The sequence below is a fragment of the Ovis canadensis genome, chromosome 1 (assembly GCF_042477335.2).
Source record: "Ovis canadensis isolate MfBH-ARS-UI-01 breed Bighorn chromosome 1, ARS-UI_OviCan_v2, whole genome shotgun sequence".
Taxonomy (NCBI): Eukaryota; Metazoa; Chordata; class Mammalia; order Artiodactyla; family Bovidae; genus Ovis; species Ovis canadensis.
In genome coordinates this window covers 233,968,084-233,983,609 of record NC_091245.1, presented here as the reverse complement: position 1 = coordinate 233,983,609, position 15,526 = coordinate 233,968,084, and the positions used below count along the sequence as shown (strand labels likewise).

At 39.0% G+C, this 15,526-nt stretch overlaps 1 long non-coding RNA gene across 4 annotated transcripts in view; it reads right to left on the bottom strand.

The window, feature by feature from the left end:
• Positions 1–15,526, bottom strand: part of LOC138424642 (uncharacterized) — a 132,269-nt gene that overhangs the window by 93,990 nt on the left and 22,753 nt on the right. For all 4 annotated transcript variants that reach the window (XR_011250901.1, XR_011250902.1, XR_011250900.1 and 1 more), the window contains exon 3: positions 6,582–6,750. This is a non-coding gene — a long non-coding RNA (uncharacterized lncRNA). The remainder of the gene's footprint in view (positions 1–6,581; positions 6,751–15,526) is intronic.

Genomic DNA, 15,526 nt, shown 5'->3' with positions numbered 1-15,526 from the left:
TCAAATGGATTTGTCTTCACTCTCACTTTACTTGACCTATTAACTGCATCCATAAGAACTGTCTCCTTTTTGACTCATTTTCTGCTCTGGACTTCAGAAACATCACATTGTCCTGGTTTTCTTCCTAAACCATTGAGCTAGTCTCAGTTTTTATAGCTGGCTCTTTCCCCTCTGCCTGAAATCTGAAAGTTGGACTGTTGCCGGGGTCTAATTTTCTATTCTCTCTTCTTCATTTTCTTCTGGTTCCATGGCTTTAAATGTTACTATCTGTTGATGTCTCCCAGATATGTAATTTACCTAAGCTTCAGACTTGTGTATCCAACTGAGGACATTTCCAGTTGAAATCCAAATAGGCATTACAAACTAAATATGTTTCTTTCTCAGTCTAAGTAGATACTCCCATCATATACCCAATTGCTTAACCCCCAAAACTGAGATCTCAATCATTCTAGATTCTCCCTTTCCCTCATTCTCTGCATCTAATCCATTGGGAAGTTAGTAGGTGCTACTTCCATCTAGTCCATTTCCACTGCCATCATTTGAGTCTAAGTCACCGTCCTCTCTTGGTTTGACTACTGTGATTGGATAGACTACTAATGGGTCTATCTTGTGCTCTTGCCTCACCATAATTCACTCTCCACTTAACAACCAGAGTAGCCTAAGAGTAACGATAGGATATGTGCTACCTCTGGTTAAAATCTTCCAAAGGCTTCTTGTTGCACTTAGAATAAAATATTAAGCTCCTCACCATGGCCTACAGGCCCTATTAAGCTGACTCCTGCCTATCTCCTGGGCCTCTGCTGACAAATCCCATTCCCGCTGGCCACCTTTTGCTTCCCCGAATATGTTAAGCTGGCTCCCATGCTAGGGCTTTTGCATCAGCTCGTTTGGATGGCTTATATTAATACCTCCTTTAACATTCTTCTATCAGTTCAAATATCCTCAGAGGGGACTTCCCTGAACCCAAAAGGTCTGGAATTATGTTGTTTATTTATTGATTTACTTATTTATTCCCAACTAGAATTAAGTTCTTTAAGGACTGGGGCCTTAGGCTGTCTTGTTCATAACCATATCCCAGCACCTGGAACAGTGCTGGGCACAATAGGAAATGTTCAACAGATATTTACTGAATGGATAAAAACTTCTCCCAGTGGATAAGGAAAGAGGACAGATGACTGAGGCTTACTAAGCATCTTACTTTTTTCCCTCAACCACTTGGTATAGAAAGAAACAAAGCAAAATAAACACAACTGATGTGTTAGGGAATAAGTGTTAATGGTATTTCCTTCCTTCTAATATTATTGTTATGCTATTTGGGTAATAAATTCAAATTAGTAGAGCAAATTAACTTCTTTGAATTTACATATTCTCGTAATGAAATGGATAATAGTCAGCTTAGGAAAGCAATTTATATTTATGACTTTGGAAGAAGAAGTGAAACCTGTAAGAAGGTGTTCAGCTTTACTGACAATCCAACTTATGTCCCAAATACTGAGCCTAAAATTTGTTTCAAAATCTTAAATAGTACCTTATTGCTAAGAATGTAACTCCTATTTCTCATGTCTAGTCTATTTTAGAGAAGGAGAGGTTTTAAACAACTCTCAATATATTATTTTTCTCTTAGCTTTAATTATTGTCTCAGTAAAATTTGAGTCAGATGTATAACTGGAAGTGTACTATGACTAACATAATATTTTGTTTAATAGATAGACTATGGAATAGTCAGGAAATGATAACAAACAGGTACTTGTATTTTTTTTACTTATTTAACAAATTCATACATAAAGCTTAGTATGTGCCCGGCACTGTTCTAAGGATTTTGAAATATGTACATGTTTAATTCAGTTCTTATAAAAACCCTACAATCAGGTACTATTAACATCCTCATGTTATATGTGGAAACTGATATATAGAGAGGTTAAGTAGCATTCCCAAGGCTCACAGAAGTAGTAGGAAATGCAAAAGCTGGGATTAAAATCCAGGCTATTCTTGGTACTGTGTATTTACTACAACTCAATGTAATAGTGATTGAGAGTTGGTTAAGTAAATAAAAATGTGTTTTCTTTGTCCAGCTGAAATAATTTTGTGTTGAATATCTGCTTGTTCTAAATACAAGAAGAGCTAGTAAGACAGGCAGACTGCTTACGTTTCATTTACCACACATGGCATTCTGAAAGAAATCACTATTGTTTCCATGGTTAGGGTCACTACAGAGTACACTGTGACTTGTGCAGTGTACAGCTCCAGAGGGCACTACCCACATAGGTTCTATGTGAGTGGCACCCTTTAGCCTTGTTCAAGGTACAACCATCCATGGTGGAACTGCCAGTGGTCTAAAGACTTATTGGCAAACTCAGAGTATAACTTCCAAGCAGGAGACCCTTCTCTCTACATAATCCAGCTTTAGTTTTACATTCATCAAAATTTATTACTGATACAGTATATTAAAATGCCACTCTGTGTACTGGATAATTGTCATGTCCCTTCCATTTTCAACTTACCAGAAATAAAGACACACTTAAGCGTCTCCATATATGGTACACTATAGAAAGCCTTTTCTTTTTTTTCTCTATGAAATGTTAGGATTTTAAATGCCTTTCCTAAATTTTGGAAATAGTAACAAATCTAAGCCAAGATTTCTTGAAATGCCAAATACATTTCATAGTCCATTTGCCTTTAGATACTTCTGATAACATCTTATTAAATCCTAGTTTAGTCAACTGGCAATCATCTGGTTGGGTACTCTTGGCCCACTGAACTTAATTCTAAAAAGTGGGTATTGTTATTGCCAGAATAGGCAGAGCTGGAGGAGTTATGGGTACATGGGGTCTGAGTGGTTGTCTGGCCTAATTTTTCCTGAGATGAAGAACCTGAGGCCTGGAAAGTTGATAGTAGTCCAAATGTACACAGCTGCATGGTGGCAGGAATAAGACTTGAATCTGAGATTCTAAACTCTTACTTTTTGGACTTTTTCTGTTACATCTCACTATGTTCTATACCCTGTAGAAAACACGGACATTATTTTGTATAAATACTTCAAACCACTATGTTCCAACTTTGCTATCTGCCCTTGTCCACATTCACTGGTACAATCAGTACAGTTCTTTGAGCATTAAATGTGATCCATTCCATCATTAAGAAAGGAAAAATCCATTACTAGTTCAGAAATATAGACTGGTGGTTTACTGGCCAGGTGTCAGGGCTCCACCATCAATTGTGTGAATTAATTAAGTGGGCAGTTAACTTCTATGGGCTTCTTCCAACTATGAAGAGAGGGCTGGAAAAGCGGCCTGCCATGTACTTTCCAGCTCCTATACTTTGTGTTCCTTTGAACTACCATTGCGATTCCCAACTATCTTGTTCTTAAGGTGCATTTGGAATATATAACACTCTCTTTAGGTCTTAATTAAATGAGATCATGTTTTTTTAGTAGCCTAGTATTTTCCTACTTTATTTTTCACATGTCGCTTAGCACCTTACACTTACTTAGTACTTTACACTGTGTATACAGTGACCTGTCATTCTGTTGTGCCTAGTCTAGTCTTTGTTTTTGTTTTGGTTGGGAAAGAATTGTTGCTAAAAGGAGATGAGGTGGAACTCTCCCAGGTGGAGTCTTTAGCATGGCAGGGACCTGCCAAGGGTTGCCATGCTCAGGAGCACAAGACTAGTTAAACCAGGGGTTGTTGCCTGGTCCACAGGGAACTCATGAGGGGGCCTAGTTTGAGAACTTAGCCCAAAGTAAATGCTCAGAACTAGACAATAACCAATGGACCCAAACATATCCTCTCTTGGAGTCTTTGAATGGAGACAAAAAGTAGGTTACAGGCAGGAGAGAACAACAGAGATCCAGAGGGATGTGATTCAAAGTCTCAAAACAAGCGTTGAGGTAGTAGAAATCATGAAGTGGGGAAAACTGAGTCAGAAAGAAAGATAAATAAATGAAGATAGACAGTAGCTGAGTCACAATAGTGGACTCACTAGAGCAAGGATAAATAAGCCTGAGGCAATGATCAGATGACCAGAGTTCTTGTATCATGAGGGTGTCAGAAGCTCTTGCTGCACACTGTACTACATTCTGGTTCTCTGTGAGACCTGGCCAGCTAAAAGTTGCTTTTTTATAACTCCATAGTGCCCTATTTATTGTTCTAGTAATTTCCATCTCCTGAAGTATCCCAAGTAGGCCTCTGCATCTTGCTACTTGAAAAAACCTGAATAACATGGTATCTTTGTCAAATCCACGTCCCAGGCTCTTGGAGTGCCTGCAGGCTGCTTTGTGCCGTCATGCAGGCAGCTCTTTGGAGAGTCTGCTGAATCAAGCTTTGAGATGTATGGAACTACTTTGGGAGTGATCAAGTCCAAGTTAGCTGGTGAAAGAGTAGTTCTGTATAAGGATCAAGGTGTGTTTAAAGTTATCTGATAAGTCGTGGGGTGGAGCAGAGCGGAGCCTTGTGAGTAGAGGAAGGAAGACTGGTTTATGTAGCAAGATTACCAGGAAGGGCCCCTACCCCACATATTCTGCCTCCAATTTGCCACACTGCCTGAAATTTCACTGAGAGATTAACTCCTTCTGATGGAAGTCAAAATCTCTCCAAATACCTACTTATAAAGTACTTTATAAAGTTCAGAGATAGGATTAACACTTAAAGTTATTACCAGCTTTTCACATCTCAGTGAGCATTCATTCAGCAAACCCATTCCTTGCAGTTCATTCTCTTAAGGGGCTGAAGAAATTGGAGTTCTGATGGTGTCAGGTCATGGGAGGTAGAGAGGGGACACTTTCAGAACATGATACACTACTGAAGGAAATTACACCAGACAAAATAAACTCTGGCTAATGTTGGTAAAGGGAAAACTGGAAGAAACAGCAGGAATGAAGCCAGTTGTCAATACCTCCAAGCCTCACTCTAGAGGACCCAAAATACTAAATATAATGCAAAAAGGACAGCTTTCAAGGTTGATATATGCTTGAGAAGATCCGAGCTGTATGCCCATTCTCTACTGCTTGCTTAGTATACATATAGCTTAGAGTCTCTGGACCTCAGCTTCCCAATCCATAAAATGGGACATATCAAAAATCTATAATTCTTCAGAGAGAGGTGGTCAGGAGCAACTAAGAGGATGGAGGTCAAATGACTTTGAAATTGTAAACAGCATATGTTGCTAAGTAGTTCAATCCAAGAGCTGATGGAGAGGGTCTTACCCTCAGGGTAGACCCTTCCTGCTACTAAACCCCACCCCTGCCTGGGCCCAGGAAGATGCATAGATTGACTTGTCTCCCACCCACATTACTATGGTGGTTACTCATCACTGTGAAACATGGTTTTGCCTCATCCTGTTCTCAATAGCAATCGCTCTTCTTTTCCTTACTCACCTTGGCCTTTTATATTTAGTTATAAAACTAACCTCCAAAGTAACCCATTAGATTTTCTCTTTATCCTCTTCCCTTTCTTTTATAAGTGTTTTCTAACAGATAGGTATGGGACTTATGAAACAACCACAGAAACTTTGAATCAAGCTAATATAAACAACATGGGAAGTTAATGGTTTATATTGTTAAATGGTGTAGAGTCAGAGCTTCAGGCCAAGCTTGATCCAGCAGTAAAATGGTGACATCTGGGGCCTAGTTTAATTCAGTTTCTCTATTCTGCCCTCCATAGTATTTGCTTTATTTCAAGGCTGATCCCCATTATGACCCTAATATGAGTGCCAATTACTTCAGTGTTCTTGTTTACCAGGAAAAACAGAATGACTTTTTTCCCCAGAAAATGCCTCAAGATTCACTTTGATTGGATGAGCTTAGATTACATGCCCTCTTTGAATAAATCTTTGTGGCTGGGGGAGAGAATGCATTGAATAGTTTAACTTGACTCACATTCTCTATTCCTGGGACTGGAAGATTAAGTTTTTCCAGAGCCTCATGAATCCCCAGATATTTTCTGGGCTGCTAAGGAAGTAAATAGGGAGAAGTGGACCTGAGGAGGCCACTAACCAAAGACCACTGTAACAGGTTGGAAAGAGATACTAACCCTATGTGAAAAGCTGCAGTGACCAGATGCTTAAAGCTTTTCCATTTGAAAATTAGAACACATGCTGTTTAAACCAAATTTGATGTGTCTAATGTGATACAAATTGACTTTCATCAGTAGGCATGAAGAACAATAATTAACCTTTGAATTTTGTGATTTTTGTAAAGCACTGAATTCTATACTTCAGTGCTCTCATGAGGGAAGCTTTTTTGTTTATGCATTTTAGCCATTTCTAACATTCTCTAAATTGAAACAGAGATTTTTTTTTTCCCTTCTAGTGTAAAATCGAATAAGCAACAGCACACTGTAGGAAGTCAGTCTAGCCACAGCAAATCTGTACTTGTTTTTGTGAGAGAGGATGGGAAGAATGAATATTTGCCCTGTGGCATCAATTTCCTGTTTAATGTTCTCCAAGAGGCATTTGGAAAATGCCCAGCAACACAGATGTACGTAAATACCATACATAACTTGTTTTCATGAGTGGAAAGAGAAGTCTGTAAAATTATGACAAGGCTGATTTACCCTCACCGCCTGGTAGTTGGTGAGTCACTGTACCTTTTACTTAATAATTTGAAAGATGGATCATTCCAGAGTGTGGCATTGGAAGGACAGGCAGTATAGGAATAGCTTTGGCTTCTTAGCCCAAGTTCTTATTCATTCAGGGCCACTTAACATTCTGAAGTTTGCATCGGCTTGTTCCTGCTGGAGGTTGCCTTCAGACTGCCTATAAGAAAAAAAAAAAAAAAAAAAAAAAAAATATATATATATATATATATATATATATACATATATATATATAATGACAGTTTTCTAAAAAACAAACAAAATAACCTGTCCCAAACAGGAACCCATCTGTAAGGTCTGCAGTCACGAATCTGTTTTCAAACCACAGAAAAACATATGCACATACCACAGCGTATCTCTCAAGGTGTGGGCAGATGTGTTCTCAGTTCTGTAGTGACAAATTGCCCCAGACCGCTTACACACCATTTCTGAACAACTTATTTGAAAGGTCATGGCTTGGTTGTAAAAGTCTTATTTTTGTTTAAACAACTAACCTCTAGGGCTGCTACATAATTTAAGGACTTGACATAGAAAGGAAGATTCAGACATGAAGAATCCATCTTCTAACTTATCCTTTTGACTCATTTTCTCACATAAGGCAAGGTGAGAAATAATATTTATGATCTATTTAGCATCTACATAGTCGGGTGCTTAGGAAGACAATGAAAGGAATGCCTTTATGTATCTCTATGTTAACTCTTCTTATATCCTACGGTTTGTTCAAACCTCCACATCTTAGAAATGAGGAAACTAGGACTTACAGAAAATAACATATAGCCCAAGGTCACCTGAATAACTAGTGGAGTCAGTAGTCAAGACCAGATCTGTCTGGCACTGAAGCCCATACTCTATTCTCAAATTTAGAAATTATTAATTTAGGATTCATGGATGGGCTTCAGAAGATTCACAAGAACCTAAAATTAAATTTATACATAAATATATATATATATTTTTTTCCTCTGCAGAAAGCATCTAAAACTTTCCTCAGATTTATCAGCTGTATTTTCAGAGCCTGTCGTAGTCTTGAAAACAGTACGCATGTGATTTAAATATTTGTTCAATGAACAATATGGTTGCATGACACAAAAAAAGTATTAGTATCACTGCTTGACCAATTATTTGATCTACAGTTTAACAGATTTAAATTTCCCTTGTAGCTCAGTTGGTAAAGAATCTGCCTGCAGTGCAGGAGACCCGGGTTCAATCCCTGGGTTGGGAAGTTCCCCTGGAGAAGGAAATGGCAACCCACTCCAGTATCCTTGGCCTGGAAAATCTCATGGACAGAGGAGCCTGGTGGGCTGCAGTCCATGGGGTCACAAAGAATCGGGCATGACTGAGCGACTCACACATACACTGGCTGTTTGGATACCTAAATTTAGTTGATAATCCATTGGAAACTATTTGATATTTCTATAAAGAGATTAAACATTTTTAGAAGCTATTGTCTAAGGAGATGTTTTTTTCTTAAATAGAGCTGGCTAATGCAAAGGACTGGAAACTATTTAGACCACTGTAGAATAGAAATATAATCTGAGCCAAAAAGGCAAGCCACATTTGTAATTTTTAACTTTCTTAGCCACAGTCAAAAATAGTTAAAAAAAAAAAAAAAGAAAAAGGTAAAGTTAATTTTAATCATGCTTTAAGTCAATACATCCAAATTACTTTCATTTCAACCTGAAAGCAACGTGAAAAATTATTAATAAGATATTTTCCTTTTTTTCATACTAAGTCTTGGAGAGCCAGTGTGTACACTTCAGACTGGCTTCATTTTTTATGCTCAGTGGCCACACTGGCTCCTGGCTGCTGTATTTGAGTGGTGCACATGAAGACCCAGGTGGTTGAAAAAAGCAGGCATTGTTGATGAAGCATGGAGGAAGGTAGGAAGAGAATGTGGCAGGTTTGGACATGTGGAAAGACACTTCCATAATCCAAGATACAGCAACGTTAGGTTAGGTTGCCAGCTCATGTTGCCAAAATTGTAGCTTTGTAGGTGATTACTAAGACAGGTTCTAGAAAACAAAACAGTGCAAAATCCATCATTTCAACAGAAGTCTTTTCCTAGTCCTGCAGTCACCTTTTTTCTTGGTAACAACATGTAGATCCAGGGTACACATTTAGGGAAGATGTGATGCAGAGTGACTCTAATTATGCCTAGTAATTATAATAATAATTTTGTTCTTTTGACCACACCTAGAGCAAAGGGTCTGTGAGTTTCACAGTACAGAGCTTAGGTTGTCTCCACGGGCCAAGAGGTGCATTCCTCCCTTTGACAGACCCAGGAAGGAGGCTGTGGAGCCCTGAGGTCACAGACTGCAAGAACAGACAGAGCCATAAAAAAGCCCAGGAAATTTTGTTCTGCACCCTACCCAAGCTTCATCCGTGTTCTTTTATGTGCTGTTTTGAGGCTGTCCTAAGGCTTTTCCACAGGGTGTGGTCTTAGTCTACTCTTCTATCTGCCTCTCCTAAGGCTGAGATTGAGCTCATTGAAATACCTTTTGCTCCTAGGTGGGCAGCTTGTGATCTCTAAACACATCCAGAAATTCTTTGTTGATATAAAGTAACTTTTAGAGCTACATTTCTTCTTCTAAATTGTTTAGTTACTCAACATGACAAGTACAATATTGTCTTTTTTCCATAAAATATGTAGAATCCATTTAGGAGCTTACAATCTTGTTAGCATAGGTACCATACCTAGAATTCCCAAGAACTGAGACATTACCTGAATCCATGCTATCCCTGGCATTATGGTTTTTTGTGGCATTTTGTTTGTTTTGGGGATTTTTGACAGCTGGGCTGGTAGGATTTTAGTTCCCCAACCAAGATCAAACCTGGGCCTATGGCAGTGAAAACACCAATACTGGACCACCAGAGAATTCCCTCCCTGGCCTTCTGTTAAAAGCATTTGTTTCAGGCAAGTGGTGAGAGATAGTTTAAATTTTAAAGGAAAAAAATACAACCAAACATATGAAGACATATGCCACTTGAGGAATAGAGATACTGTTTACTTGGGAACTTTCAGTTTTAATATCATATGCTCCTGATAAACCATGAAACTTTGGTAAGTTCCACTTATCAGAACGGAATGAAATCCTACATCCATACAAATATTTGTTGGGTGAAATGCAGATGTGGTTGAACAAACTCTTTTCACCACCACTTGTCACCACTTGCCACCAATACCATCACTACCACCAGCACCATCACTACGGTTACCACCACCACCACCATACCTCTCCTTCCGCTAACCTGCTTCAAGTGACTGGGGGAAAAGATCCTAGGGAAAGAATGCTTCATGGGGAGTCACCTCTGCACTCAGGGCCATGTGCTCCCTCAAGTTACTGGGTCAGGGAGTGGTATTAATTGGAAAGCACAACATTTCTAAACCAAGCCAAACACCAACTTCTTCCTCTATAACCATGGAAAGTCATGTGCTGAAGTAGACATTGACTAGAGTAATAGAAGGGTCTAAGAAAGCAATTGACTAGGAGGGTAAAAATACATGTCAGAGATGACTGTGGTTGAAAACCCTGGGGGAGTAAAGAGACAGGAAGTTCTGAGGACTCAATTCATAATGGAGAGTGTCCGAGTGTGGAGGAGGGGGTGGATAGGGGATGATGCATATTCCCTGCGATGGGTATAGCCTCAAAATACTGAGGCTGCTTCTACAAAGTGTTTATGAAAACCAGTCTCAGAACTGCAGTCCGACTCTTGGCGATCCCGTGGACTGTAGCCAACCAGGCTCCTCCGTCCAGGGGATTCTCCAGGCAAGAATACTGGAGTGGGTTGCCATTTCCTTCTCCAGAGGATCTTCCTGACCCAGAGATCGAACCCAGGTCTCCCACATTGGAGGCAGATGCTTTAACCTCTGAGCCACCAGGGAAGCCCTAAAATGGCAATAATGCAGGATAAATTAGAAAATGCATAATTTATTACATAGGATCTTCAACACATATTAGGAATGATCGTGATAACATGGACCTTATTTACTGAGAGAATGCTTGCTTTATCTCTATTATCTTTATCTCAAAACATCCTAGGAAATAGATACTATCACCCCCATTTTATAAACAAGACTCAGCAAGGTTAAAATCACACAGATTGCAAAACATTTCTTCTACTCTACTTTTCACTGTTGGGTGCAACTAGATTTCTTTAATATGTAAACTGTGTAATTTGCAATGGTTTAGATATCAGTGAAAGATGAAAATTATCCAAACCCAAATACAAATACATACAGAAAAACTCACTAATTTGGACCAACTAGGCCATTTTGAAGGAAATGCAGCTTTATTACTTTCAAGTACATACAGTAACCAGAAAAATGACTAACAAGTACTGGCAGTTAAGACCTAGATTTGGTAAATAGATAAAAATAATTAGCATATCCAAGAAGGTCTGGTCTTGCCTATACTTTGAATAGAATGCTTTATAAATAAAAGAAATCTCAAGTGCTGGAAGACAAATTACTTTCTTTGGTAAGTAAATGCTTCCTTTCAAATATTATTTATATTATTCATTTACTTATTAAGCCACATTTTCATAGATAGTATAAAAGTACACACCAACTCAGTCCCTGTACACATGATAGAGGTTAAAATAGTCCAAATTAACTGTTGACATTTTTAATTAGCATTTTTGTCTTTTAATTCTTTAGAATATAATGTTCCAAATAAATGTAAATTTCTAAAATATTTTCCAAATATTACAATTATTCAAACTTCATAAAAAAGACTTATTCTGGTATTAATGGGGATGGCTCAGTATCAACTACGTCTTTTGTTACTGTAGACATTTTTGAGTAATGCAGTCTTTTCTCAAATGAAATATTTATGTCATTTATGAGTACTTTTTATATTAATAGTAGGAAATAGAAAAAATTGAGAAGAAAGTGTTCAGAATATAGTCTTTGACAACCTTGGCACCAAATCTGCCCTCAGTAATAGATTCAACACTTCTATTTACTTCAGTGTACCATATATGGCCCAACCTGGGTGTGGACTCTAATATCTATTGCTGTTAATCCATGGAAAATATTTTAGTGTGATGTGTTTCCCTTAAAAGTTAATGGATTTTTGCAGAAAGAATACAGGGATTTATTAAATATGGTGGTCTTGAACTACGCCAAATATTTTGTGGTTTTGTGGGAATACAGCAAAGGTAATAATTGGTATTATAACAAATGAGGGTCTCAGCAAGTCCCAGCTGTTGAACACATGATTGTTACTTGGGAGGGCAAATAGCAATATTTTTTCATCTCTTGAGTACCATCTGCTCTTGATGCACCCGCAGAACTACAATGAACTGTTAGTGGGAGTTACATACAGACAAAGGAGACTGAGAGACATTTCCTTCCTCCTGCCTATGTGAAACTTCATGTCTGGTTGATATCTGTCCAGAGTTAAATTTTCCATATCATATAAACTCTGTGTTAGTATTTTAATTGCATTTGATATGATGTCTTTCTTTATAAAAGCCAAACAAACATTTGTAATAAAGTTTTTATTAGGTGGTATTTGGTTTTTACGGCATATTTGTATATATAACTAAATTTAACATTCAACAAACAACTTTTAAGCATCTGCTTTATCCGAGCACTATACTCTGCATAAGCAAAGAAAAAGAACCAGGCACTATCCTTCAAGAACTTCAAGTCTTGGTAGAGAGATAAGATATATTTATCTAGAATTCTCACACACTAGTAAAGTAATGCTCAAAATTCTCCAAGCCAGGCTTCAGCAATACATGAACCGTGAAGTTCCAGATGTTCAAGCTGGTTTTAGAAAAGGCAGAGGAACCAGAGATCAAATTGCCAACCAACGGTCGCACAGAGTTGGACACAACTGAAGCAACTTAGCAGCAGCAGCAGCAGCAGCAGCTGGATCATTGAAAAAGCAAGAGTGTTCCAAAAAAACATCTATTTCTGCTTTATTGACTATGCCAAATCCTTTGACTGTGTGAATCACAATAAACTGTGGAAGATTCTGAAAGAGATGGGAATACCAGACCACCTGACTGGCCTCTTGAGAAACCTATATGCAGGTCAAGAAGCAACAGTTAGAACTGGACACGGAACAACAGATTGGTTCCAAATAGGAAAAGGAGTACGTCAAGGCTATATATTGTCACCCTGCTTATTTAACTTCTATGCAGAGTACATCATGAGAAACACTGGGCTGGAGGAAGCACAAGCTGGAATCAAGATTGCCGGGAGAAATATCAATAAACTCAGATATGCAGATGACACCACCCTTATGGCAGAAAGTGAAGAGGAACTAAAAAGCCTCTTAATGAAAGTGAAAGAGGAGAGTGAAAAAGTTGGCTTAAAGCTCAACATTCAGAAAACAAAGATCATGTCATCTGGTCCCATCACTTCACGGGAAATAGATGGGGAAACAGTGGAAACAGTGTCAGACTTTATTTTTGGGGGCTCCAAAATCACTGCAGATGGTGACTGCAGCTATGAAATTAAAAGATGCTTACTCCTTGGAAGAAAAGTTATGACTAACCTAGATAGCATATTCAAAAGCAGAGACATTACTTTGCCAACAAAGGTCCATCTAGTCAAGGCTATGGTTTTTCCTGTGGTCATGTATGGATGTGAGAATTGGACTGTGAGGAAAGCTAAGTGCTGAAGAATTGATTATTTTGAACTGTGGTGTTGGAGAAGACTCTTGAGAGTCCTTTGGATAACAAGGAGATCCAACCAGTCCATCCTAAAGGAGATCAGTCCTGGGTGTTCATTGGAAGGACTGATGCTAAAGCTGAAACTCCAGTACTTTGGTGACCTCATGTGAAGAGTTGACTCATTTGAAAAGACCCTGATGCTGGTAGAGATTGGGGGCAGGAGGAGAAGGGGATGACAGAGGATGAGATGGCTGGATAGCATCGCCGACTCAATGGACATGAGTTTGAGTGAACTCCGGGAGTTGGTGATGGACAGGGAGGCCTGGCGTGCTGAGATTCATGGGATCGCAAAGAGTCGGACATGACTGAGCGACTGAACTGAACTGAACTGATAGATGTATAGAGTTAGAAGGGACCTCAGAGTCGATACAATCTTGAGGTTATATATTCATACTCTTAACAGACAGTTAGCATAAACAAGTGAAATATCAGGCAACTAGGGCACCATGTCACATCAGAGAGTTCCTGCCCTGTGTTAAGGGATAGTCACTTTCCTTCTCAGGGGATTTGTTCCCATGTAGAAATGTAGGCTTCTTATTGCCCCATCTGTTGATTTCTTTTTCTTCTTTTTTTTCCAGAGAGGGTAGAATTCCAAGTTCTCCAAAAATTTCCCAATTTTTTAACATTGCCAACTAATTTGAATTTTCCTCAGCCCAGATGAAACACATGCATGCGTCTCATTCAACCTGTAGGCTGCCATTTTGTTCTAGACTAACTAGACTAACACCTTTGTTCTAGACTAACTCTTCCATTTTATAGATGTGGGAAGTAGCCTGTTCAAAGTGGCCTGAAATTGTTCTCTAGGATTCCCATTCCAAAGCTTCCATCACTTAACTACACCTTCTTTCAACAGGAAAACAATTTTAGATGACTTCAAAAGGCACACACACACACACACATGCACACACAAATTGCAGTTAAAAAGCAACACATTGATATATTTTTTAAAGCACAAGATGATATGAAAACCATAGGGTGAATTTATGGGAGAGAAGTAATAGAATGCTCACGGCAGGAAGAATTTGAGAAGGATTTTTGCAAACGGCATTTGTGCTAGATCTTGAAAGTTAATGAAAGTTGAAAAGTTAAGTCGCTCAGTCGTGTCCGACTCTTTGTGACCCCATGGACTGTAGCCTACCAGGCTTCTCCGTCCATGAGATTCTCCATCCATGGGATTCTCCGTCCATGGGATTCTCCGTCCATGGGATTATCCAGGCAAGAATACTAGAGTGGGTTACCATTTCCTTCTCCAGGGGATCTTCCCGACCCAGGGATCAAACCTGGGTGTCCCACATTGGAGGCAGACGCTTTAACCTCTGAGCCACCAGGGAAGCCCACTAGATCTTGAAGGAAGTGATTAATACAAATTCATAAGAAGGAACAATAGGGGAATTCAGTAGAAGGGAACATAATAAAGAAAATTCTTGATTAAGAATTTGTAAATGGACAGGCAAGACAGCACAGAGAATGGCTTGATTTAATTAGGGGGTAAAAATCATGTCACTATCATTCATTCAAGAAATACTTCTTGAGCTGCAACTGTGTGCTAGGCACTGTTCTAGGCCTTGCAGTAAACAAGAGAGCCAAGATCCTGGTTTTTTGTGGACTGGTTTTTCCAGTGGCACAGACAGGTAATAAACAAGTGAAAAATGATATAAAGTACTATGAATAAAATAAAACTAAACAATGTGACAGTAGCAGCAGAGAATGCGCAGTAGATGGGATGATCAGGGAAGACTTCTCTGAGGAATCAGCAGTTGCTGACTGAGTCCAAATGACGAGAAAAAGCCAGTCATACAGTGATCTGGGCAGAGAACTTTCACATCAGAGGGAAAAGCTAGTGTAAAGGGATTTGGGCAAGAAGGAACAGAAAGAAACAAGTGAACTGTGACAAGCACAGTAGGAAACAAGGTCAGAAAGATAGGCAGACACTTTATTAGGCCTTGGTAAGGAGTCTGGAGTGAAATGAGGTTTCCCATAGAGAAGCAGCATAATTTGATTATAAATGCTCAGTTTTCAACAAGAAAGTAGCATAATTTGATAAGAAAAGGAGGTAGATAATGGAACTCTTAAATGGAAGCTGATAAAATGCAGTTAATTTTAGGGAATTGCTGTAGATTCCAGCGGGCAGAACAAGGATGTAAATGGTAGCTGAGAGTCTGTTCTGCCTCCTGACTGCAGACTGGGTTGGGGTCAGGGGCTCTGGGTAGAGGCTGTTGGACAATCCAGGCATAAGAAGGATTAGGATTCAT